Genomic DNA, 23,353 nt, shown 5'->3' with positions numbered 1-23,353 from the left:
AGAGAAAGCAGGAGGATCACCTCCCTACAATCAGCTAATTAATTAGCACATGCCTGGGTGTAACGCTTTCAGCAAATCCCTGTCTGTTTGCTAATTAGTATCATTAGCTGGTGCCCCAGGGAACTGGCTTTGATTATCCTTCTCTTACTGATTATACAGGAACAACAAGGCAAGTACTTTCATTGGTCATAAAATTATTTCAACTCTTCTAAAAGCCCATCTACAGCCTTTAGCTCTCTGACCTGCTGTGCTGATGAGTCACCTATTCACTGACTGAAAAGGATTGCTTCTTATTACCTAACACCTGTCTTAGACAACCAGGCACGCAGGCACAGGAAAAAAAAAAAAAAAAAAAAAAAAAAAAAAAAAAAAAAAAAAAAAAAAAAAAACTTCCACCACCTGTCTTTTTTGCTTTGTTTGGAGATTTGAGTTTTATTTTAGGACTAGTCTAAGCGGGATGGCATATTTGCTTCTGTCATCCTGTAAGAAGCAACTCCCTACCCCAGATTCCTTGGTGACTCCTGACCGAGCTGTATAAGTTAGGTTCATCACTATTATTATTTTATTATCTGTGGATACTTTTCACCTGCACCCCTCAGATCTCCAACATCAATGCCTGGGATCTCCAAGCTCCATGGAGGAAGAGAAAGAACTGAGTGTCTCCTGCAAAACATCCATGATCAATCAGGAGTTCCCTCCGTAGATGTAGATCTGTTCACTTGTCTCTGGATTACTAAGCATAATGGGCACCAAATAAATAAATAAATAATAAAACTTTTCTTTAAGCAGGATATATTTTATAGAGGTTCACTAGGCAAGCTGGGATGCCACCACTCTTAGCCTGGTCCTTCCCTTTGCACCTGGAGGGGCTGAGCATGACAAAAGACAAAGGCTCCATGCAGCTGGTACACTCCCCACTGAGACTGAACTCCTTTCCACAGTTATCCTGCCATACCTACAAATGTTTCCCCTGTTGACTGCCCACAGAATCTTCCAGTAATTTCAGTTTTACTAGCAGAAGTCACATTTCAAGCCCGTGTGCTCAAACATTTTGTAAAACCAAACGTTTATCTCTAGGAATGAAGACACTCATGCTTTTATGCTCATTCTCCTTCAAACTGGAACTTGAAGCCTGGGAAAACAGATATAATTATCTGTGTCACTCAGCTTGAGATAAAACTTGATAAAACATACATTCAATTAAGGTGCCAGTCAAATGAATGCAAAATAACCGTGAACCATCCATCCCCTCTTCATGGCTAGATTGATAGGATTAATTAATAACTGCAAATTACTTAGTTCAAAGGAGCACTTCTGTAGTAATGATGGACACTCTTAAAGAATCATGAGGAACTCTTTCACTCCCCTGTAGGCAATCTTCTTTTGTGCCAGAACATGGAGAGTGGTGGAATGAGAAAATGGGACTTGCAAGAAGAAGAAACTAATAATGTCATAGAAAAAAATAAAATTAAATTAAAAAAAAAAAAAAAGTGGAAGGGGGAAAAAATGGCAAAGGCAAGGGCATAACTGTCCCAGGTCTGACAGATAAATGTGCAAGGGGTTGGTATGTAGTTGAGTGCCCTTTTTGCTGCAAGATAGAACTGAAAACAGCTGATAGGAAGAAAATGAAATGCAAGCAGACATTTTTAGCTCTCCAAGATTAGTCCACCATATGCATTTATAGTGTTTGGTAGGGACAAGAGAGGAGAAGAAAGACACTCTAAAATCCTAGAAGTGCTTTTCAACCCACAGAAACAGGAACGTTGTCCAAGGAGCTGAAAAAAACAATAGACCAGTATATTGCCAAACTACGCAAAATGGCTGACTTATGCAATTATCAGAGCCTCTATCACCAAGCAGAACAATATGCCCAAATTGAAAAGGAATGTTAGAAAGACATGGGAAGACTCAACTGAACCAGTCATATGCCAGTTTCAAAATCAGGGCTGGAAGGAAGCCGGGAATACATTGTACGAGACAAAAATTTACAAATGTTCTCATTCATCTTCCTGTCAAGCAAAGCGGGCACCCAGAGCAAAGGCCCAGCTGCCTTTTGGGTAAGGAGTTCTTCAGACAAGCTGACCTGCCACCCTACATAGCCCAGTACGCAGATGACGTATAAGCTGGAGCGTCATCCTGCGCAGTTTCTCAAGAGCATGTTGTGGAACAGGAGCCAGGATCCAGGAAACCCAAACTGATGAAACAGCCTGACCTTCTCACAACGCCCATTACAAGACAAAACAATGAAGAACCTCAGCCAGCAGTTACTGGGCAAAGAAACCCCATTTCACATCATCTACATTCATAGTTTATCCAGGAATTGCTTTGGGGTCATGTTCGACCAGATCATTGCTACTGTCAGGCAAAAGGTGAATTTTCTAATTTTAATAAATTAAATTATAATAAATTCAATATAAAATTGCTAACACTCTTGGATAAAAAAGCAAAACCCCCCAAAAATATTAAGTTAAACATTCTTAAATTACTATTTGCAACCTTGATAACAGCCACAATGACCAACATTAATACACACATATATAATACACCCCTCCGTGCTATCAGTTTTAGCTCTGTTAGAGCCTGCAGCAAAGGAGTAGCAGTGGAAAAGGAGAGTAAGGTATTTATAGAATGTAGCCCACTCTGAATGAGAAGCTGAATCTTAACCTAGGACTATTACACAAATCCCCAATTATTTCCTCAGAATAAATCATACACCTAAGAGGAAGAGACAACAGTGGAAATCATAAATCCTTGTCTGTGTAACAAGCAGGTTAGTGGCCATGGGCTTCACTGAAGTCAAACAGTAAGAACTGGCTAACAGCAGAAGCTACACTCTCATCATAATAAATAAAAATAAAAAATAAAATAAAATAAAATAAATAAAATAAAAATAAAAATAAAAATAAATAAAAATAAAAATAAAAATAAAAATAAAAATAAAAATAAAAATAAAAATAAAAATAAAAATAAAAATAAAAATAAAAATAAAAATATAATATCAAAGGGAGGCTCCTTGTGTCAACCTTGTTACTTGTGCTCACTCTTATTTAACCCTTTCTGGGCATTTCTATAAAACAGATATTTGGCTAGGCATCATCTCTTCTGCTCAGTAAATATCAAATCGATGCCAAAACATACCTTACCCATCAGAAAATCAAATGGGGAACAGACTCCTATGGTCAGAAGACAAATGTTCATTCAATCACCAGCCCACTTGTGTAGTATTATGGTGGCTGAATACTTTTGAAATTCTGCTTCCTAAGAGCATGTGAGCTAACAGTATCCCTCCTCTCTGATCTAAGCTGTAGTTCTTTGGATTTTAAGATCATTGCTAGCACATTAGCTACCTGAGCAGGACATGGCATTTGAGATTCATTTTACTATCTTTTATAAATGAGGCTGTTTCAATGGATTGTCATACAACCAGGAGGGATGGTGCAATGCTGAAGTATAGGGAGTGAAGAGGGCTTTAGTCTCTAAACATTCTTATTGTGGAAGGACCTGTGCTGCATTCGGCCATGACTTGGTCCTCCCTTTTCCTGTGCTGGGAAAAAAATGTACGTAATGTACCTGACCTGACCCAATGTACCAGATTCTCTTTAGCTGAAGATTTGCTCAGGTCCCAAAACACAGAATGGTAAAACTGCAAGAAGTTTCACAACACAATAACGACTCACTGTCCTTATCATCACCTGCCCCGGCTGCCTTGCTCATGTGGCCTGACCAATTTCTGAACAAAAGCTGATTTGTCTGGGATGCAGCTATTTTTAAGAACATGTACCAACCGATTGCTCACAAAGCCTTCATTATTTAAGTCTGCAGTGAGGGCTTTGCAGATGTGAAAATGCTTTTATATGTTGCACACAGCCATGAGCCTGTATATTTTCTCTTTTTGTTTTGAGAAGAAAAGTTGGAACAAAGATAGCAGTACTAAACCAGAGTCCCTTTTTCTTGCTGGTAATCCTATTGGACCCAGTCCAATTCTGTGTCACCGTGTAACTCTTTCCTCTCTCGCAGTGTTTGCATCCATATCCTTCCTCTCCATATTTCCTTAAAGAAAAACTGTATGCTCTGCTACTATTTGAGATGTAAATAGAAGCCCTGCTTGGCATCACCAACACCTTTTCCTGTATTTCAGGTTTTTCTTAAATTATGTGAGTCAAATATTTCACAAGCCAGTTCCTGCTCCATCCAACCATAAGCTTCTAGGCCAATGGAAGTGTCATCCTGCTGCTGCAATAGGGAAATCAGCAGTTGCTCTTTGAGTACAAAATAACAGAGTACCCAGGCTGTTAAGAAAGGGCATTTTTATCTTTAGGGCAGTTTTTTATCTTTTCAGAGCAGTTGAAGTACTTCAGCTCTGGGAAATAAAATTGGTCTTATTCTTTGTAGTTTTGATATTCCTATCATAGAATCTCTTATAGAAATGTCACATTTTTCATAAATGCAACACCTAAAAATTTACTTTCTAACCAGAAAAAGTTAAACTTTTTAAAAACTTATCTTGAAGTAGACAATCATCAAAATCCATGTGTGTTTGTGGAGTTTTTTCTGTCTGTGCATTGTTATTTTATGAGAGAAAAGATGTTTCCTTGGGAGATTTCCAAACTACCTTTACCATTTTGTCTGTTTATGTAGTATCTGAACACTGGTTCCCTGAAATTGGTAGCAATAAACATTTGTTTAGGTTGGAATTCTCCGGTCACTTATATCTTGCATGTCTCTGCAAGATACATTTCAATTCTCTGCAGAATTGAAAATGCTTTTCTATTTTGCATGAAGCCAAGAGCCTGTATATACCTGTCTTTGTTTTCAGAGGGAAACAGAACACAGAGAGTATGAGTAAATCAAAGTCATTTATTTATATTTTTTTTATTTTTTTAAGCTTGCCAGCCCTCTTTGGTCCAACCCAGACTCTTGAGTAGCTGTTTCCCTGTTCTCTGGACAGCCATGCAAAGCCATAGGGTTATGCTTGCAGAGTTTGTGGTGGTTCAATTGATTTGGTGGTTGGGTTCCTAACACAGTGGCAATGTGAGGAAAGATCACACAGACAGCAAGAGCTAGTCCCTCCTAACATACCTGTCATGAAACTGAGCCCCAAAACTTGCTGTTCTTCTTTGGAGACTGCTGCCAAACTGCAATGAAATCATATCAAGAATGAATGGAGGGGATTGTTTTATAGATTGTGCCCATCTTGCCAGTGGGATGGCAGAGTCTACATAGAATCCTGGGATAGACTAAATGACAAATGTCCACTGATGCAGCTATGTAAACACCATGGGAAATGTGTCGGGAGATAACACTGCCCAATATTTCCATTTTTAAATGTTTCATTTCTTAAGTTGAAAAAATTTATAGAGACCATGAATCTAGGAGCAGAGAGGCCACCCTAGCCCTGACCCATAGTGCTCCACTGGTTATGGCTAGGAGAAATAAAATCCCTGACAGCATGGGAGAGCACTGTGTTGAATCTGGAGTCTCTCTTTCCCCCTAGAAAAAGAGGTTCTTAACTGAGAACCCTGGCGTCTCACAGAGGATTTGCTGCAGACCTAGCCGCCATGCCCATTCAATGACTCATTTGAAAACAACCATTTTCTGAGAGTCTTTGTTTATGGATATTTGAGCAAATAAATGTCAGCTCCTCCTCTCTGGTTATTAATGATACAGTTGCTTGGCTCTGCCTGCAAAAATTCTGCATCCTTATCTGGTGCCTCATCTCAGACACAAACTGAATGACCGAGATAAGCCATGTGCATCTCCTGTACTTCAGCGTCATCAGCAACAGCTAATCTCTGGGATCACCAACCAAACTCTACCTGCAGGGGATCCATGGGGGCGGATATTGTAACAAGAGCCATCATCTCTTCATATCCAGATATCCTCCTGGAATCCATGGGAAGGGGGTAGCACAGCCTTGTCAAAGAAAAACAGGATTAAGGTGACCTTTGTGGGAATGGTCTAGACAACCAGCCTGGTAGTCAGCTCAAGAAACTAAGGACCTTCTGATTCTTCTTTCTTTTCACATCACAATTTTCATGGAGGTTTGCATACAGATCACTGAAGATTCTGGGACAAGAGCAGTATAACAAAGCAGGTTGGATTTTTTTTTAACGTAGAAAAATGAAGTTCATCACAACTTAAACAGTTAAAAAGAGTTAGAGATATTTAATTTTGCTTTAAAAGCCATAATTGGAGAAGCATATGTTCTATTTTTTTAATTCAAAATTAAAATTCCATTTTAAACTGTAAACTGTAGAACAATTTATTTAAATCTTAAAATCTAAGCAAAGCATTTCAAAAATGTGATTTGTTACAGTTTGTCAATCTAAAGAGACTGTTCATGTTTCACATCTTTCTCAACAATTCAAGAGAAGAAAAGTGAATAAAATGTTCAAAGATCTCAAAAAAAAAAAAAAAAAAAACATAAAGGAAAAGTTTCTGTCATCAACCTGTACTTGTCTATCAAAGGCAAATGAACTGTTTTGACTTTACCTCATAAGTGCATTGACAGTAATGGAAAAATAGACTACAGTAACACTGTAACTTCTAAGTCATTCATTTTGTCTCTGTCTCATTTTCAGGCAATTTATTTTTCTTTGAAAGGGCATGATTGATATCTGTAATAACTTAATCTTTAATTTTATTCATGCACTTTTACCAGCCACCACCATTTATATCCCTTACACCTTTCATCTCTTATGAGGTGGAATCCAGCTGCTCATTCTCTAATGTAAGTCCCTGATTAGCTTCTTTCTACACTTGCAGTTACTGTAGCAAAGAGCCATAGAGATGATTTTATTGTTTTTGGAGCCAGAGACCTGGATTGTCCTTTATTTCCTAGCTCTCTTAAGCTAGGATACTGCAGTCTCAACCATGATTGGTCCCAAAATGCTCATGAAACTTCCTATAGTCCATGTTTCCAGACAGAACTAAGGATTGTCTTTCGTCTGTGATACTCCTATAGACTTATTGCCAAATTGTCTGAGTGTCTCATAGTCTTCCCTGTATTTATTTTCCCAGCATTTCTGGGAAAACTCTGTTAGGAATCAGACAGATTAAGGCTCTCCCTAAGCCCAGATTTTTCTTAGGTACCTGACACTTGTTCAAGTGGAAAACTCCCACTCATTTCAAATGAAAGTAAAGCTGTCAAGTACACTGGGAGGCCACAGATACAGCCACTTAATTATGGCAGCTTAGCAAGTTACCACCTCTTCCTCTGAGGTTTAAGGCAACCCCTTTAACTTCATGGTCAGGTCCTGGTCAAATATTCACAAGTGCACCAACTGATGAGCAATGAAATCACTCCCTCAGCACATGTAGCTGCACTCTCATGTTAAAGTTTATGAACTTTTTAAGTGTAAGGAACATGTAATTGTTCAGGAATAATATATATATATATATCCATAGGCCTGTTCATGTAGTTTTACTGCTTGTTTTCATCCCAGCCCATTAGAAATAAGACAAGACTTTGTGTTTGTTTATCACCTTTGTTTTCTCAGGTTTTGCTTCCTCTTTTGCATGTATGGGAATGCACATTTCAGCTGGGGAACAGTGTATTCATCTTGGTTTTAATTCTCAGTCATTTTGAGGTTACTTTCTGATGGATCCGTTTTCAAACATTCTTCTAAATGACTTATCTGGGGTCACATGCCAGCAGGACCTACTCCTTCATCAGTTTTGGATAGGGGCTACACTAACATCTTCAGGACTGAAACATCTTTCCCAACATTGCTCTCATGACTTTTATGCTGGTTATTCCCACAGCTGAAACTGTGGCGCACCTTGGAAATAATTTGTCATAACAGCTAAAAACATAAAAATAAAGGGAACCCACATAACTTTTGTGAACAGATTAGGAATTGTGACAAAAATTCACAGAGTCTCAGAGCTGATAGGATATTCTCCTTTGAGCTAGCTTTGATTCTGTCTCCAAATCATGTTCCTCTTCAGACTGAGGTTGTTCCAGAAAGGTGTATGGGTTCCATCTGCCTCTGTTCCTCAGCTAAAGTAGTAATGACCTTTGGCAAAGGAGCAGGCTAATGGGCTACAGGCAGTAACTCCAAGGTGTAAATGAGGCAGGTAAATATGCCTGGCTTAATTAGCTCAGAGCTTGCTCACAGTTTCAGTGTAGACCCAAAATAAGATAAACCCAATAGTCAGTGATAGGAACTTAACTCTGTTATTCTGCTATCTACAAAGGCAGGCAGATATTAGATAGATAGACAGATAGATAGATAGAACAGCCTGAAGTCATTTTAGTGATAAATCTATTTATTTCACTGTATTTATATGGGATAATCTTCTTGGCTGAAAAATGCCCTCAAAAGAAGTCCCTGCGGCGTCAGTTTGCACAAACAAAGGCAAAGCAGCAACAAATAAATAATTCCATCGTGCATGTTGCATGGGACATGAAACACAAGGCAAGCATTTTGCCCCTGGAATGTTTCCAGAAAAATCTTACCAGAGGCAGTTTTGAAGGAGATGCTCCATGTTTGTTTTGGAATCTGTGTGCACATGCCGTTATTCTGAGGGCAAAAGAAATTCATTTGTGAAGCTGCACCATGAAACGCAAAGAAGTTGGTGTAAGATCAGTTCCAGAGTCATTTGCTTGGGTTCACTTATTTGCTAAATCTGGGTAATCTTTATTTTTTAAGGTTATGTTTATTTGGATGGGAATAGATATGGAGGGTGGGGTAAAACAAAAGGTAGGGAAAAAATAAGCTCATTTTCTGGGGAATCTGTTTCAATGTATTTACATAGAACAGCCTTTGTGGAGTGGAAAAAAGTTTTGGAAAAAAAAATCCAAGCAGAAGATTAAGGGCAAGGGAAGGGTCACGCTTTTCTGAATCATCTGTTATCATCAGAGACAAGATACTGATTGAGCTGAGCCCTGGCATGTTCTTGTCTGCCCTCTTTAATACTCCTGTCACAAGAGTATTTTAGGTTTCTGGCCAAAGATTTCTTCTCTAGCTATTGACCTGTCTCTATTATCCAGCAGGACCTGAAACAAGATAGTCACGGAGACACTGTCTTAAAACACAGGCAGGAGCCAAATGCTTAAGCATAAGCCAGTTTAGACTTCCTAGGGTATCGTTAGCATCCTCAGGGACCTTTCAGATATGGGTCAGGACCTTTGAGAAACAATCTCCACCCACCTCATTCTGCATATCCAACAGAGGTCAGGTGGGGCACTCCACCAGTTCTGAAAATCCCACACTAATCTTAGTCCTACACACATCATAAATGTAGTGCTTTCACTACCAGAAACACAGCTTCATGAAAAACAAAAGTCCTCCCAGGCTGATGCCCCCATCGTTCCTTGGCCTTTCTGGTGTTTTGCCATTTGCCCATCCACCTTCTGTATCTAGAAGAGTCTGTGAACATCTGTCACCAAGCAGTGCCACTGAGAGTGTCTGTGTTGTGTGCAATCTCTGTGGTCCCAGAACCATCCTCTAGACCTCAAATCTGCTGCATCCCAAGTCCGATGGCAAGCTGGCTCTCCACACATCTGTTCACACAGCAGCCTTGAGGAGACAGGATTAAGGCAGGGTTGGGCTTATGGACATCTGAGTACAAATACAGCCACTGGATCAGAGGACCTACACCCACCTAAAGATATGGGCTGTTGGATGGAGACCGCCTTCCCATTTCATATTCCAGTACTTTCCCACAGGCAGAGGTTCAGAGCAGTCCCGTCCCAAGAAGCAAGAGTGAATACTCTGGGCCACCTGGCTTTCAAGAGGTTCAGCTAATTCATTTGTTTTACCACGTAGATAAGCTTTCATCAGACTCTTCATCATCTTGTTTAAACACAAGGCTGGTGAAACCCATCTCCCTTTTAACACATTATTCATTCTGTTCCTTTCCTTTTTAAAATTCCTCACCGGTGCTCAAATACCAGAAGTCAGTGTCATTGTCAGATGTGTCATTTAAGTCCCAATAAATCATTATTAATGCCAGTGTTGTTTAGAAACACGGCTATTAATAGAGTGCTCCAGTGGAAATGCAGAGAGGCAGCCAAGCCAGAGGTGATGGGTGATCTGGCATCACCCCCTTTTTGCCAACAGGGACTCCCCCTCCACGACTTGAGATGGCCAGTGGACAAGGAGACGAGGAGAATGTCCCATCTCTGGTAAAGGCAAACCCCTGCACTGGCCCATGGCAAGCTGAGCCTGCCAAGGGAGATAGGCTGTGTTACAGGGAAATCCATAAAAAATCAACATATAACTCAAAGCTGGAAGCGATGGTTCGCAACAGCAGGGCTGTGCTGTACCTAACCGCCTTTCATTAGCAGCTGGCTCAGAGAGGTATTTCGACATCTCATGGCAGACTGGACCTTCTCTCATCCCCATGTGGGAGTGCTCACTCCCCCGTGCACATCCATGTTGTGATGAGTCAAGGCAACTTTGATGGATGGATGTTTGAATTAGCTGGGTAGCACACGCCGACTAGCAAAGCTCATGGAGACCAAGTGTTTATTTTTCACATACAGCAGCATAAATCCCAAACACTCATCCCTCCCCCAAAAGGGAGCAGCCTGGCTCTCAATGCACACCATCCCTCTCCATCCCACCTGCCCCTGTGCTGGAGCTGGCTGGGTTTGCTGTCCAGCCCACAAGGCTGGCTGAGGACCCTTGTGCAAGGGGTCTTGATGAGCACCCAGAAGGCTCACAGCTCAAAAAGTAAAGCCTTACCTCTGAATTGTAAGAAGTTGCTGCTGCTTTTGCCATCAGACATCACACTCCTGAGAATAAGTCCTTGGGAGTAAGATTGCCTGGGAATACAGACCCCATCCCTGCCCCTTTGCTGATTAAAATAAAGATGTCCCAAACCAAACTCCCATCACACTCTTTGTCCTTTGCCAGGTGAATTTCATGATGAGACACCACCGGGGAGCCTGGGCTGCTTCTGGCTTTTGTGTCTATCTTTCTGAAAACACTTCTTCAAATTGCTTCCACTACAGAGAGCAACCCGAGGCAGACCAGTCCTAAGGAGCTCCCTTCAGGAGACATTTGCTACATGCCTGTGAGAGCATGCAGGAGAAGACCACACAATAACTTGTCTGCAGTCATGGGCCATGCATGGGCAGATGAGGAAAGGTGTGATTAGGGCAATGGGAAATAAGCCTCTGATCTTCTGCAAGCACATCTCAGAGAACGTGCATGTGTGTGTGTATGTGTTTTGGCAGGGGTGAAGGAGGATGAAGGGCAAGTCTCGCAGCTGCAGGTAGCAACGAAGATAGGGAGACATTTCCCGTCTCGCTCTTCCCCAGATCCATCACTGTAAATAACTTGGCTTGCTTCCTCCTCCTCTTCTTTTGTATGCTTTCTAAGACTCTGCAACTCACATGAAAACACGCAGCCTTAATTGGCATTGTCAGTTCCAGCTGACAGATATCCCGTAAAACACACCCAGCAGTAAAAAGTGTAATGCCCTAACCCTCCCCTACAACAAAGTTCAATTAAAGTGAGACAAGGAAGACTCCAATGGATGGCTGTAGGCAGACTGCAGTTTGCTAGATTTATGAAAAACGTAGCAATCGTGCCAATACTTTGATGAGGACCACTTTGTGCTAACAAAATGAGGTGGTATTTACTCACTGGAAAACATTAAATCCTGCTGAACTAATGGGTGGGTTTTAAGGCTGCCTGCCCTGAGTGCTTCATCACGAAATCCAACCTGTTGTGATTTACCAGCAAACATGCAACTCCTACCCACTCTCCTGATCCTCATGCACTCCTGATAGTTTGCTTTCCTTCCCCTTTCCAGCACTGCACAGCTTGGGATTCTGCATGCATTTTCTCTCTCCCGCACAGCTTCACAACGTGTTGTTGATGTTTATGTAGAAAAGCTTCCATTTATCCAGACTGAAGAGAAGAAGTGGGGGATGTGAGAAGGAGCTCTTTCCTCTACCCAGCCATTTCTATCCTATGGTCTGACAGAGATCTTTAAGGACTGATTCAACTTGGGGCTGTGCCCCAAGACTTCAGCCCCTCCAACAAGAGCCTCAGGTGGGAGGTAAAACACAAACTGTTCCCCTTACCTCTTGACCCCATGGTATTTCAACCCACCCAAGTCTCCTTTCACCTGCCAAATTCACTGCAGGCAACACATTTACCTTTAGGATAAATACAACCCACCTTGGGGATCCAGGCATTTACTGGATCCTTTTGCCCCAACATTTTTATGTAGGAGTGAGGTGACTTTGGGGTTGTTTGCTGCACAGTTTATGGGGAGGTTTTCCCCCTTCGTGTGCAGTCATACCACCTCCCCTGCCCGCTCCTTGGCCACAAGCTACCACCGCAGCATGTGGAGGTTACAGAGGAGCAGAGTTAATGGTGCTGTGGCCACAGGTAGGGAGGAGGGGAGCAGCCCAAGGCTGGGCGAGGAGGGTGGAGTGATAATGCAGCAACTCTCTGGAGCCTTCCCAAGGGAAACCACAACCAGATGTGCTTGTGGTGTTGCAGCGGGACCTTGGGGAGAGAGTTAATGGGGACCCTTTGATCTTTGCCTTCAAGGCAGGCTGAGTGAGATGGCCAGGTTTGCTCAGCAGGTGGGAGGTGAAGGAGGAAAGGACAGGACATATCCTGAAGGCCGGTGGGAGCAGACTCCCCCCATGCCCTCTGGCAGTGGGCTGAGAAGCGAGGCAGCAACTGAGGTGTGAGGGGGGAGATAGGAAGGCCATGGGAATTGTCCCAAATCCTTGGATTTCTGCTTTGTCATCAGCAGCTCCTGCAAGAAGAAGTGAGGGCCCAGATGGTGGCAGAAGTGGTCCCTGAGGAGGCAGTGCCAGCAATCACTGCTCGCCAGCACCCAACGCCAAGGCTTCTGAAGCAACGTGGGTGCGATTTTGGCAGCGAGAGCGAGTGAGATGCTCCTCCTGCTTCCCCGCTGCCTCACTTCTTGGGTGGCCATTTCCCCCGGGGGCAGAAAGGGAGTGCGAAGTGCTGCGCAATCGGGCGGGAGAGCAAGGGTCAGGTGGGGGACAGGAGAAAAGGGCGAGGAGGGCCGCAGGAGGAGATCAGGATCCTATCCCCACCACCCCCTCATTTCGTGCGGCTCGCCGAGGGCCGGCTTCCTTCCCCTCCTGGCTCCTGCTCCCACCATAGTCCCTCAGGGCTCGGTGCTTGCCACCGCTGCTCTCCAGCCCTCCGCGTGGGCTGGGACACGGGCCTGAGTCACAGGTTCAGGCCCACGGGGCTGAGCGCCTGCACGCGCTCCTTTGTGCGGAGCAGCAGCAAGGGGAGGGGAAGGTCGGTGCCAGCTTTTCCCAGGCTTTGCACTGTGCCTCTCCCTGCCGGGAGCCGTGCGGGGAGGAGGAGAGGTAGGCAGCCAGGAACGCAGGCTATGAGCACAGGGGGAGGCGGAGGAGGTGGCTGCCCGGGACAGGGATGCTGGCTTGTGCTGTGGGGCTCGGTGGTGATAGAGCAGTGTGGGATGCCAGAGACGGAGCGCCTGTGGGGGAAGCTTGTACTGTCTGGCGCTGCTTGGATGTTCCCTCATCTTTGATAGAAACAACTGAATTTGCGAACTTGTTTCCCACAAGAAAGGCCCCCAGTGTTCACAAGGGAACAGATTAGGGATTGTCCTAAATCCTCACGGTGGCCAGGGCAGCAGGGAAAGCCAAGTACCAAATGATTTCCTCGGAATGCAACAAATCTCACAGTGCGATAAGAGCAAAAATAGCTTTCTCTCCACCCTCCCTTCGACCTCAGGCCCAGCACCTCGCAGGATATTCTTGCTGGCCAAGTGCTTTACAGCAAGCAAAAAGCAGAGGGGAAGCCTAATGAGCACCAGGGTAGATAGGTCTGAAGAGATGTGTGTAGGGTAGTGGGCTGAGCAGAGGAGGTTTTCATCTCCATCCTCTCTGTCCTTGGAAATGGTGTTGCCTACAGGCTGTCACCAGACTGACATCCAAAGGTGAATGCAAAGATACCTGAGTCTGCAAACTGCTGTAAAAATCCCACCACAACTTTACACTCGGTTCCTAGTTTGGAAGTTAGGCCTTGGCCCATGACAGCTAGAAGTACAACTTTAAAAAATGCAAGCTTTTTTTTTTTATTATTTACATGATTTACATGTGATTGTTGCAGCTCATGTATGTTTAAAACCTTTTCTCTAGGCATAAATGTTACACACATCACCAGCAGGGCACCACAAGAGATGGTAATGCTGATTGAGTGGAGGAAACTCTTCTGTCCTAATTATTGCTCTGCAAATGAGTCAGGAAGGCCTGAAGGGTATTATTTGTTAGAGAAGCAGCCTGAACAGCCTTAACTCCTGATTGCTGAAGGAAAGGAAAGATCTCTCTGGGGTTACCACAAGACATTCAAGCAGTTGTTCTCCTTGTGGTCTTTAATCCTTCCATCCCAGATAGTCTTATGTTTGTATCATCAACCATGATGGGGATTATTAATTCTCATCACAGCACAGAACAACAAGCTGGTCTCTGTAGTGAAAAACTTCACAGTGTAAGACAAAACGGTCCTAAAGATCATGGGCAGATGCAGGAGCATGAAGCAGCCATGAAAACTACAATGCAATGATCACCTTTTAACTCCCCACTCTTCAGGGGCGCCGGTGCACTGCACAGACTGTGATCCACCCCAGAAGCTGTTGAATTTCAATTGAAAGGTAAAATATCAGCCCTCAAGGGTGAAATTCCTACTGACCATCACGCAGCTATTACAATCCATGATTCCTGATAGCAGCGATGGTGGGTTTTAGATTAATTTGCCGTCATTTCATCATTTACACTAAATGCCATGGTTCTTTGATAAACATTTCAGGCCTTTTTCCAAACAATTTTTTCCATTTGGAGCTGATGAAAACAGGCTGTCAGCACTCCCGGTAGAAACACCCCGCTCGCAGCAACAGTTGCTGTCTGGCCTAGTGGTCTTCCTGGAGAAAGTCCAAGTGGGAAGGCAGTCCAGAGGCTCCACTTGCTGAGCTGATTGGGGCTGAAGGAAGGCGACCACTATTTCTAGAAAATGATGATGCTCTTTCCCTCTGAGTAACTTAGGGGACAACAAAGAGTTATCTTCCTGAGCCTGCTGCCTCACTCAAAAATGAGGAGGATCAAGGCAGACCCCAGCAGTGAAAGGAACTGTTTTCTCTGGGCAAAGCGCAACTTTTCTTCCATGTATTGTTGCTAGCTGCCTCTCTCCGGTGAGCTCTCCAGCATCACCTCCCTTCCTTCTTCCTTGCTAGTCTGCAGAGAGGAGCTAACATGGTGGTGCACAGGACTCCAGATCAATGGGGGATTCCTTATGGGCGCTATCCTCCAGATGCTCTTACTCCCAGTACTCTCCTAGCAGAGATGAATGCAGACCTCTTTTCAGTTTGAGACCTGGACCCAAACATTGTACCACTAGAGTCAATCTCTACCTGCATCAAACCTAGATCTATGTCCAAATTCTGTTTTCAGAGACTGCATCATTCTAAGGTAGAGCACATGGGACCTGCTGACCCCAAGACTGAGACCACAGCTGGAAAGAGGTCCCTAAGAGGCAGCAGCAGGCCTGGTAGGGCAATCTAGATTTAGGAAGGCAAGCATAACCATTCCCTGGAGTTCTGCATGGCTCCTGCCCATAAGGGGTCCTGCAACATCTTTCATCTGTGCTTCCAAAGTTTGTCCTTAAGAGTTGAGTTCTGTATTGCAATACTAAAAGGCAAATTGTAGCCAGATCACAAAGCAGGAGGGAAAGGATGACAGTCTGTATACTGAGTTATGAGAGTCCAGCAGTTTCTTTTTAGAGTATTTATTAGGCTATTGTCCAAAGAGTCCTTCACTGTTTATGACAGACCATAAATACCATCTGTCTCCCCCTCTCCACCTCCCCAAACAGTTAGCTGTTCTCTGCTGCAATGCTGTTTGCAGGTCATCTTGATAACCTGCCCCACAGGAGGAAGTGACAAAAATAGATCTCCCTGCTTAAAACGTCTCTTTATTTGCACTAAGTGCTGATATTTTGCCACTATTGATGTAATCAAACACCACGTTGATAGCGTGTGAAAAGTCTAAAATAAAGACTCCCTTAATCTGGAAATCAGCACCTGGAAGTGTGCAATCAAGGATAGCTGAAGTGGGGGGAGAGTGAAGCTTGTATCCAGTATACTGAGGCATTGTTTAAGACATCCAGCTTTGCTGAGGGCCAGTGACATCGATAGAAGAGAGTTGCTCTATAGAGAGATACTAAAACACATTTTTTTCCTGGCTATGCTCCCTTTTCTCATCTGGACTTCTACTCTAGGTGAATTTTAGGCCTTTTGTTGGACCTCTGTTGCTCAACAGAGGCTGCTGTATCTCCAAAAATGTCAGAAGCACCTGCAGTGTATAGGCAGATTAATTAGACACTGCATGAAGAGCTCTCCATGGATTAGGTAAATATGATACAGTCACAGAGGCATCTACAGAAGTCCTGAAGTTTCTGGGGAACTATTATACACGAATGTCATACTCAAAACTACTTGAATTTGGTAGCACTTTTTAGTCTCACACTGCGAGCAAGAATATTTATAGATAAAAACAGCTTACATGTAGAAGTTGAAGTTAGATATATCCTGGCCAGAAACAGAGTTCAAATGTTCAGTCAAAAGTATGATTAATCCCTGAAGCAATCGAATTCTAGCTGATGGTACAACCCCAAGCACTAGAAATATTTTGGTGAGGATGAGTTATTGCTTTTTTTTTTTTTGCTTTTTTTTTTTTCTAACTGGTACACTGATTGAAACAGGGAAACCTTCAAGTCTCAGTATTGCAGAATGGAACAATTAGAGACATCCCTTCCAACTTCATAATCAGTGAATCCAAGACCCTCCAAGAACATCTACCTGCGATCATATAGAAGGTCAGCAGTAGACAGCTTAAGTATCCAGTTAAAGGAGATCTGCTCTTTAATGTTAACTAATCCCGGTGGACAGCTGACAAATGAGGCTATTTAAAGAACTATTTACTGTCATTATTCCAAACTGAAGAACGAATTGTTTTGAAAATTCAGAATTACTTCACAACTGATCAGAGCTGAGGAAAAAGACAGAAAAGGTCAGATGACATATTGTGAACTAGATCCTCTTCTGTGAAACTGTCTAATCAACTTGACTTAATTATAGAACACAGTCCCCTCTAAGCAAAGACTGTAATGTAGAGAAATCTGTGGGTAATTTGGATACATGAATAAATAAATAAATAAATCTCACAGAAATCCCTCATGTCCCCATATTGTTTGCATGGGGACTAAGTTGTTCCATACACACAATTCCTTGTTTAGATTGTTTGCTGCCATCCTCAAGAGAAGATATTGTGGTGGAAGGGGAGAATGAACTAACATACTCTAAACCATTCCTTAGCCTCTTAGCTTCATGTCACGGTAAGTAATGAGTTTGGTACTACATCATGGCAATGTTATGACAGAAAGCAAAGCCCTTCTGACCTCAAATTAATCCTGTCTTCTCTGAGAGCTTTGTTTCAGGCTTCACTGGGGACATGTGTGTGTAACTTTAGATGATATCTGAAGGCATTTCAGATGTTAGCCAAAAATGTGCTTTATATTTATGCTGCATTTTGTTGCGCCTTTCCTTCCAAAATAATCAGGGGGAAGGAGGCGAAATCTCAGGTGGAAAATCCCTGGAGATCCCCCGATCCAAAGAATAAAACACTGAAAAACAATTATCAAAAATGTCACAACTGCATGACCTGTATCCGCTGAAATGTAGAGAGATGTGTTCAGGGTTATTATAGCCACTTAAACTGGAGGCAGAAAGTCAAGACAGTCACACATTGCAGGAAATAGCTGACTATCTCAGATCAAACAAAGGAGAAGAAGCCAATTTATGCATCTAGATCATGGAAATTAAAAATGAAAAAAAAAAAAAAAACTCTGTGGAGTATTTAGATCAAGTTCATATTGTGTTAAAGACTATGGAAAAGTTCCCGTGCTGTTTCACAGCAGAAAAATCTCCAGCCTCCATTTGGTCTACAAAATATCTTAGCCTATTTAGTGTTAGCCAGATTCTGTCAATCATCCTTCCCTTCCACCCATATTGTTTCTGTCTCTCTCAGGATGCCTGAGATATTTGGCCATTATTTGGCCAGTGAGTAGTAAATGCCTGGTTTATTTTAAATTTTGTTCCATCTAGTTTCAACTTTAAGTGAAGGTGGAGGAAGCAGGATACTTAAGGGAGAGTTTCTTGGCATACCACAGGACAATTCATGCATTCAGTTTTTTAGCACCAGAAAAAAAAAAATAAAGAAAAAGGAAAAGGAAAAGGAAAAGGAAAAGGAAAAGGAAAAGGAAAAGGAAAAGGAAAAGGAAAAGGAAAAGGAAAAGGAAAAGGAAAAGGAAAAAGGAAAAGAAAAAAAAAAAAAGAAAAAGAAAAAGAAAAAGAAAAAGAAAAAGAAAAAGAAAAAGAAAAAGAAAAAGAAAAAGAAAAAGAAAAAGAAAAAGAAAAAGAAAAAAGAAAGCTGGCAAAGAAGGGCAGGTCTTGACAATATTCCTCACTTTTTATTTGCTTTCTGCATTATGGAAAGCATGTATTTAGAGCAACCCAATGCTTTTGGGGTAAGCAGGTCTGTTCTGGGTGGTGGGAAGCAAGAGGTAATGCTGAGCAGCACCAGAGCTGCAGCTGTGTCCAGGAATGGTTGGACTCTCCAGGGGCAAGACTGGAACAGCTGACATGAATAGGTAATTTTCTCAGCATCCCATTTAATTTGATTGGGTGGAGGAAGAAGTTTTGGTCTTTGGGCTCTGCAAAACCATCGTTGGGTTGGTATCAAGAATAGGCTGGAGAAAACTTTTAAACTTTTGGTGTCATGTGATAACCTTGATGTGTTTTCTTTGGTAGTTCCAGTCAAGTGTGTTTCAGTGGTTATGGTGAGGGAGCAGCAGATAGAAATACAAGGAGCCATAAGACAACTAGCCAATTGTACTTCTTTTCTTGTAGTCTGGATGAACAGAAAAGGAGAGGTTTGAGACCTGTGGTGATAAGTTCAGGGCTAGCTTTCACCTGAAGTTTTATTAATGGAGATAGAAGTTCCCCAAGGACTTGCAGACTGAGACTGTCTTCCATGCTCTTGGCTGTCTTCAGATTCCTCATGTAACTAAGGAGAAAAGCATAAATTTCAACAAGGGGAATTGTTTATGTGTTTTTCCCCCTTTGTCTGAGACTGTTTCATATGTTTTCTTCTCTGCTGCTTGCTGGGTAGAGTTGAATTCTTATAGGATGTTCAAACGTTGCTGTGTCAAATAGCTTGACCTGTAGTCTCCAGTCCTGTCCATGTAATGGTCCAGCTCTACCTCACCTCAGGCAAATTAGGATCCTGCTAGCTTTCAGCTCCTTCTACAGTTAACAAAAAGAGAAACTATCTGAGGGTTACACAGGTGACCTGAGACCTGAATCACAGCTTGAAGACCCTGGTCTCTCTCCATTGACTAAACAGAGAGCTTACCTTGTCTTTATTCCTAACCTAGGCAGCTCAGATACTAGCTGAAATTTGTGGGGAATCATGATGTAAGGGGTATAAGTGAGCAAGGGTTAGACGAGAGAGGAAATACTTCTGCCAAAACAGTGAAATGTACTGAGAAAACTGGAAAAGGACTCCTGTCACTGCTTAGGGCCCAAGAGGAAGGAGAACATTTGTCAAACATATTGTCTCCTTTTGCTGCAAGTTGGGAGGTAAGTGGAGACATATGAAGAGAGAGCTAATGGAGGAAAAGTAGCAGAGAGGTGGTACTCAGCTTTAAAGTAATTTGTGGGGCTCTATCTCAACCTAATGATGAGAAGATGAGGACCAACAATGACTGGTGTTAATGTTTTTCACAAACTGCTACAATCCTTGCCAACAAAGAATTGCCCCCTCCAGCAAGGGGCTGCATATCAGGCATCTGGGCTGTCCCTACCATTATTGTGCCCATGGTTAATATTGCCTTCTTGCACCTTTGTCCTTTACTTTCCTTGATCTGTCATCCCATCAAATGAACAAGTGCTTTAGTGCAAGGTGGACAAGGGATTTCTAGAGTGCTTAGAGGTGCTAGTTTCTGCAGGGAGATACAACGTTGAGGTCTTGGAACTCATGGCCATTTACCTGAATTTTGGCAAGATTAGTCTTCATGCTTCCTGGCTCCTGCTTGCGTGCTGCCTTCCTTAATTTCCTCAACAAATCCTACAGACTGCAATATTTCCTACACAGAACCAGTTTGTACTACTGCTGTTTTCCTTTAGGCAGCCATCAGGTGGCTGTTTCAGCAGCAACATTTCTCCTAAGCCCATGGAGAGTGTGCCTGGCAGAAATACTAAGCAGTTGTGACTTCAAATGACTTGATAATGAATATTGTTTGCATCATAAACTGTATTATCCTCTAATATTTGGGCATTTCTCTTGCTTCCTTCAGGAGGCTAGTCCTTTTAGACAAGCAGATTGTGCAGTTGAATAGAATTTGGCTTAGTTTCCTTTCATTTTTTTCTTTTTTTCTCATTGTTGTGTTTGGGCTCCAATTTTTACTGTCTAGCTTTCAGAAGACCAGTTAAACTGATCCTCTTCCACTACTTTCTTCACATACTTTCCTGAGGTACCTCTTCCCAACGGTCCAACAAAGAGGTATGACATGAGCCAAGCAGCACAGGCATAGCCAGCCAACTGCAGGAGAGTGAGAAAGTGCTGAAAAAGGAACAGGACAGGGGGAGCAGGAGCTGGCCCAGTCTGGCAAAAGTTTAGGTTTATTTTATGTCCGTTTTGGGAGATCTGAAGGTGGCAAATTGGCAAATCTGTGGTGAAACTGGGAGGGGGGAAAAAACAAGAGAGAGTTTACCTGAGCCAGCAGAGGGCATTTCTCCAGGCTGGGGGACAAGTAGCTTTCCAATGTCCCAGGGAGGAGAGTTTTGTTCTCAAGCCCAGGAGGGCTATAATGGAGGATTTGCATCTATGGCGCTGTTGCCCTTAAATCTTCCATCAGGAATTAAACACATTAAAAAGTATTAATTTAATTTCACTGGCACAGCGTCGATCCAAGAGCTTGCTGGCAGCCCACCTCACCGTCTGTGACGTTTCTGTGGTCAGCAGCAACAACCAACAGCAGCCGCAGGCAAGCGGGTCCCAGCATCCCGGGAGTAGGATTTCATTAAGGAGTGCCATGGCTCAGTGCATGGGTGTCTCACCTCCTTTCTATTTGAAGCAGAGCAGTCAAGAGAAACAGCCAGCTAGCTAATCACCACCACAGCCTATTGGGAAGATAGGAATAATTATTTAAACCAGTCTTGAATTACTCATTGGCGTGCATCTAATTAACAAATTCCGTTTATTCCTGTAACTATTGTGCAACAATTAGTGGGTGTTAAATTGAGCTCTTCTGCCGGCAATTTCAGTGGTATAATTTTGCCAAGATGTCTCTGTTTTGCCTGCAGTGCCTGGTGCCACAGAGAACAGTCTGGAGGTGGTCAGAGCATTTTGACTAAATTTACTTTTGTTGAAATGTACCATTCATGTAAAGCCTGGGGCATTTTTGTGGACAAGACAAAGCAATTTTAAGCAAGTTTTTCTCTGGCCAAATTCCTGAACCCTGATATCTGCTGGTCACCTCAGACAAGAGAGAAGCAGACATCTGAATAAAAGCATCAAGCTGAAAACAGATGTTCTAACACAATTCTGCCTCTCACATGCGTGATTTTTTATTTTTTTTTATTTTTTTAATGTTGATCTTGCTCCAGGGCGGACCAAAAAAAAAAAAAATAATAATTTCAAAACCTTGAAAGATTTCGCAAAGCTGAATTGTCTTCCTCTGGTAATGCAAGCACACCCACCCCTGGCACAGAGATGTTCCTCAGCCCCAGAGGAGCACAGGGCTCTGCCTCTCACTACCGCACCCAGCACCAAGGACATTGTGAGAATTTGAAGCCATGGCACTCATCAGTAGAAAACTGGCTCTCCTCTACAAGCAAATCCTGAAGAATTCAATTGCCATGACGTGCTGCTCCCTTCCGGATATATGGAGTCACCAGGAGCAACCCCATTTTTCTGTCATCTTTCTGCACATTGGTGCCTGGACAGACATCTCTCTCCACTGCGATACCAGATATGTTCCTGAATCTGGAAGCAACAGCTTGGACCTAGAACAACCTCACCTACCAAGAGGGAGTCTGACACGAAGATTTTTGCCACATGCTGGGCTTTGGTTGTCCTATTTAAAATTCAGTATCCTAGCTTCTGTTGCATCCAGAGGATCCCAGAGGCCAGACACAAATGTGGCTGTGTAAGCCTGAATCCGAAGCAAGAACTGAGAATTGAACACAACTGAGATGTTTCCCTTTATTCATCAGTTTCTCTCTTGGCCAGGTTGAGTCTAATGTAGTTTACATAGGTTCACACTGATCTTATATTGATTGTCACCGAGAGACCTCTGAGGGCCTTGTTTTTCCAGCGTGAAATGTTCATAGGAAGTTTGTCAGCCATTTAGGATACTTGCTGCTTCTCCCTTTGTCCATCCTTACTCTCTTCCACTCATTTTTCTGCCTTTCCTATAAATAAAGAGCTGCTTGAGATATCCAAAGTGTTGCTTAAAAAAGGTGGGGGGAGCATGCTGGGGGGGAATGGGCCATTATAGAAAAGGCCAGGTGCTTGGCATGTCCCCAGCTTGTGAAGGTGGGAGCTGTCAAGTCTGAAAAATATCAGTGTGGGAGATATAAATAAAAGCTTTAAAGCCAGGGTTTTAGAAAGTCATCTTTAAATGCTGCATAATTTATAGCCTGCTGTAGAGAGAAAAGTGCGTGAGCTCTCAAAGCTGAGCTAACCCATTCTCTGCTCCCTGCACAGTTGAGCTGTTCATATGTATGTGGTGGGGTGTATGCTGGGCATCCAAAATTTCGGATTTTAAGTGCCAGTACTTCCTTCTACAGGCTTACCTTGGTCACTGTGGCTGGGTCCATTTCATCTCCTTGTGTCTCAGTTCTCTGCCTGCGAACTGGAAATAAATATAATTGGCCTCATCGAAAAAATAAATAAATAAAATGGAGCCATGATTAGGGATGCTGAACTCAGGTAGGACAGTGTGGACAGACAGCAAGAAAATCAGCAATAAACAAGCAAGCTCCACCTGTGTTTCTGTATAAGAGATTTACTCTCACTGGCTCAACTTCTGTTTAAAACAGGGATTATCCTAAAAGGTTGAGAAACTTCTTTCAATAGCAGCTACAAAATGCTTTTCTCTAGCAGAACAAAGCCATGGGATAGGCAGGGGGTAAAGGTCTGCCCCAACAAGGGCCAAAACTGCTGCCAAGCTGGCATTTACAACAATGATTTCATCCAGCCTTGGAAGTGCAGTCACCTCTAGGATGTAACAGAGCAGCTGTGCTATCGCCATCC

At 42.9% G+C, this 23,353-nt stretch overlaps 1 long non-coding RNA gene across 1 annotated transcript; it reads right to left on the bottom strand.

Annotated features, from left to right (window-relative positions):
• Nucleotides 1-8,143: 8,143 nt before the first annotated feature.
• On the bottom strand, nt 8,144-10,950 carry LOC137858718 (uncharacterized). The gene is made up of 3 exons (XR_011097947.1): nt 10,695-10,950; nt 9,156-9,524; nt 8,144-8,525 (listed from the first exon to the last, which is right to left on the bottom strand). It is a non-coding gene; the product is annotated as an uncharacterized lncRNA (long non-coding RNA).
• Between the last annotated feature and the right edge of the window lie 12,403 nt (nt 10,951-23,353).

This window comes from Anas acuta, chromosome 6, assembly GCF_963932015.1.
Source record: "Anas acuta chromosome 6, bAnaAcu1.1, whole genome shotgun sequence".
Lineage (NCBI taxonomy): Eukaryota > Metazoa > Chordata > Aves > Anseriformes > Anatidae > Anas > Anas acuta.
This window is presented reverse-complemented; position numbering and strand designations above follow the sequence as displayed.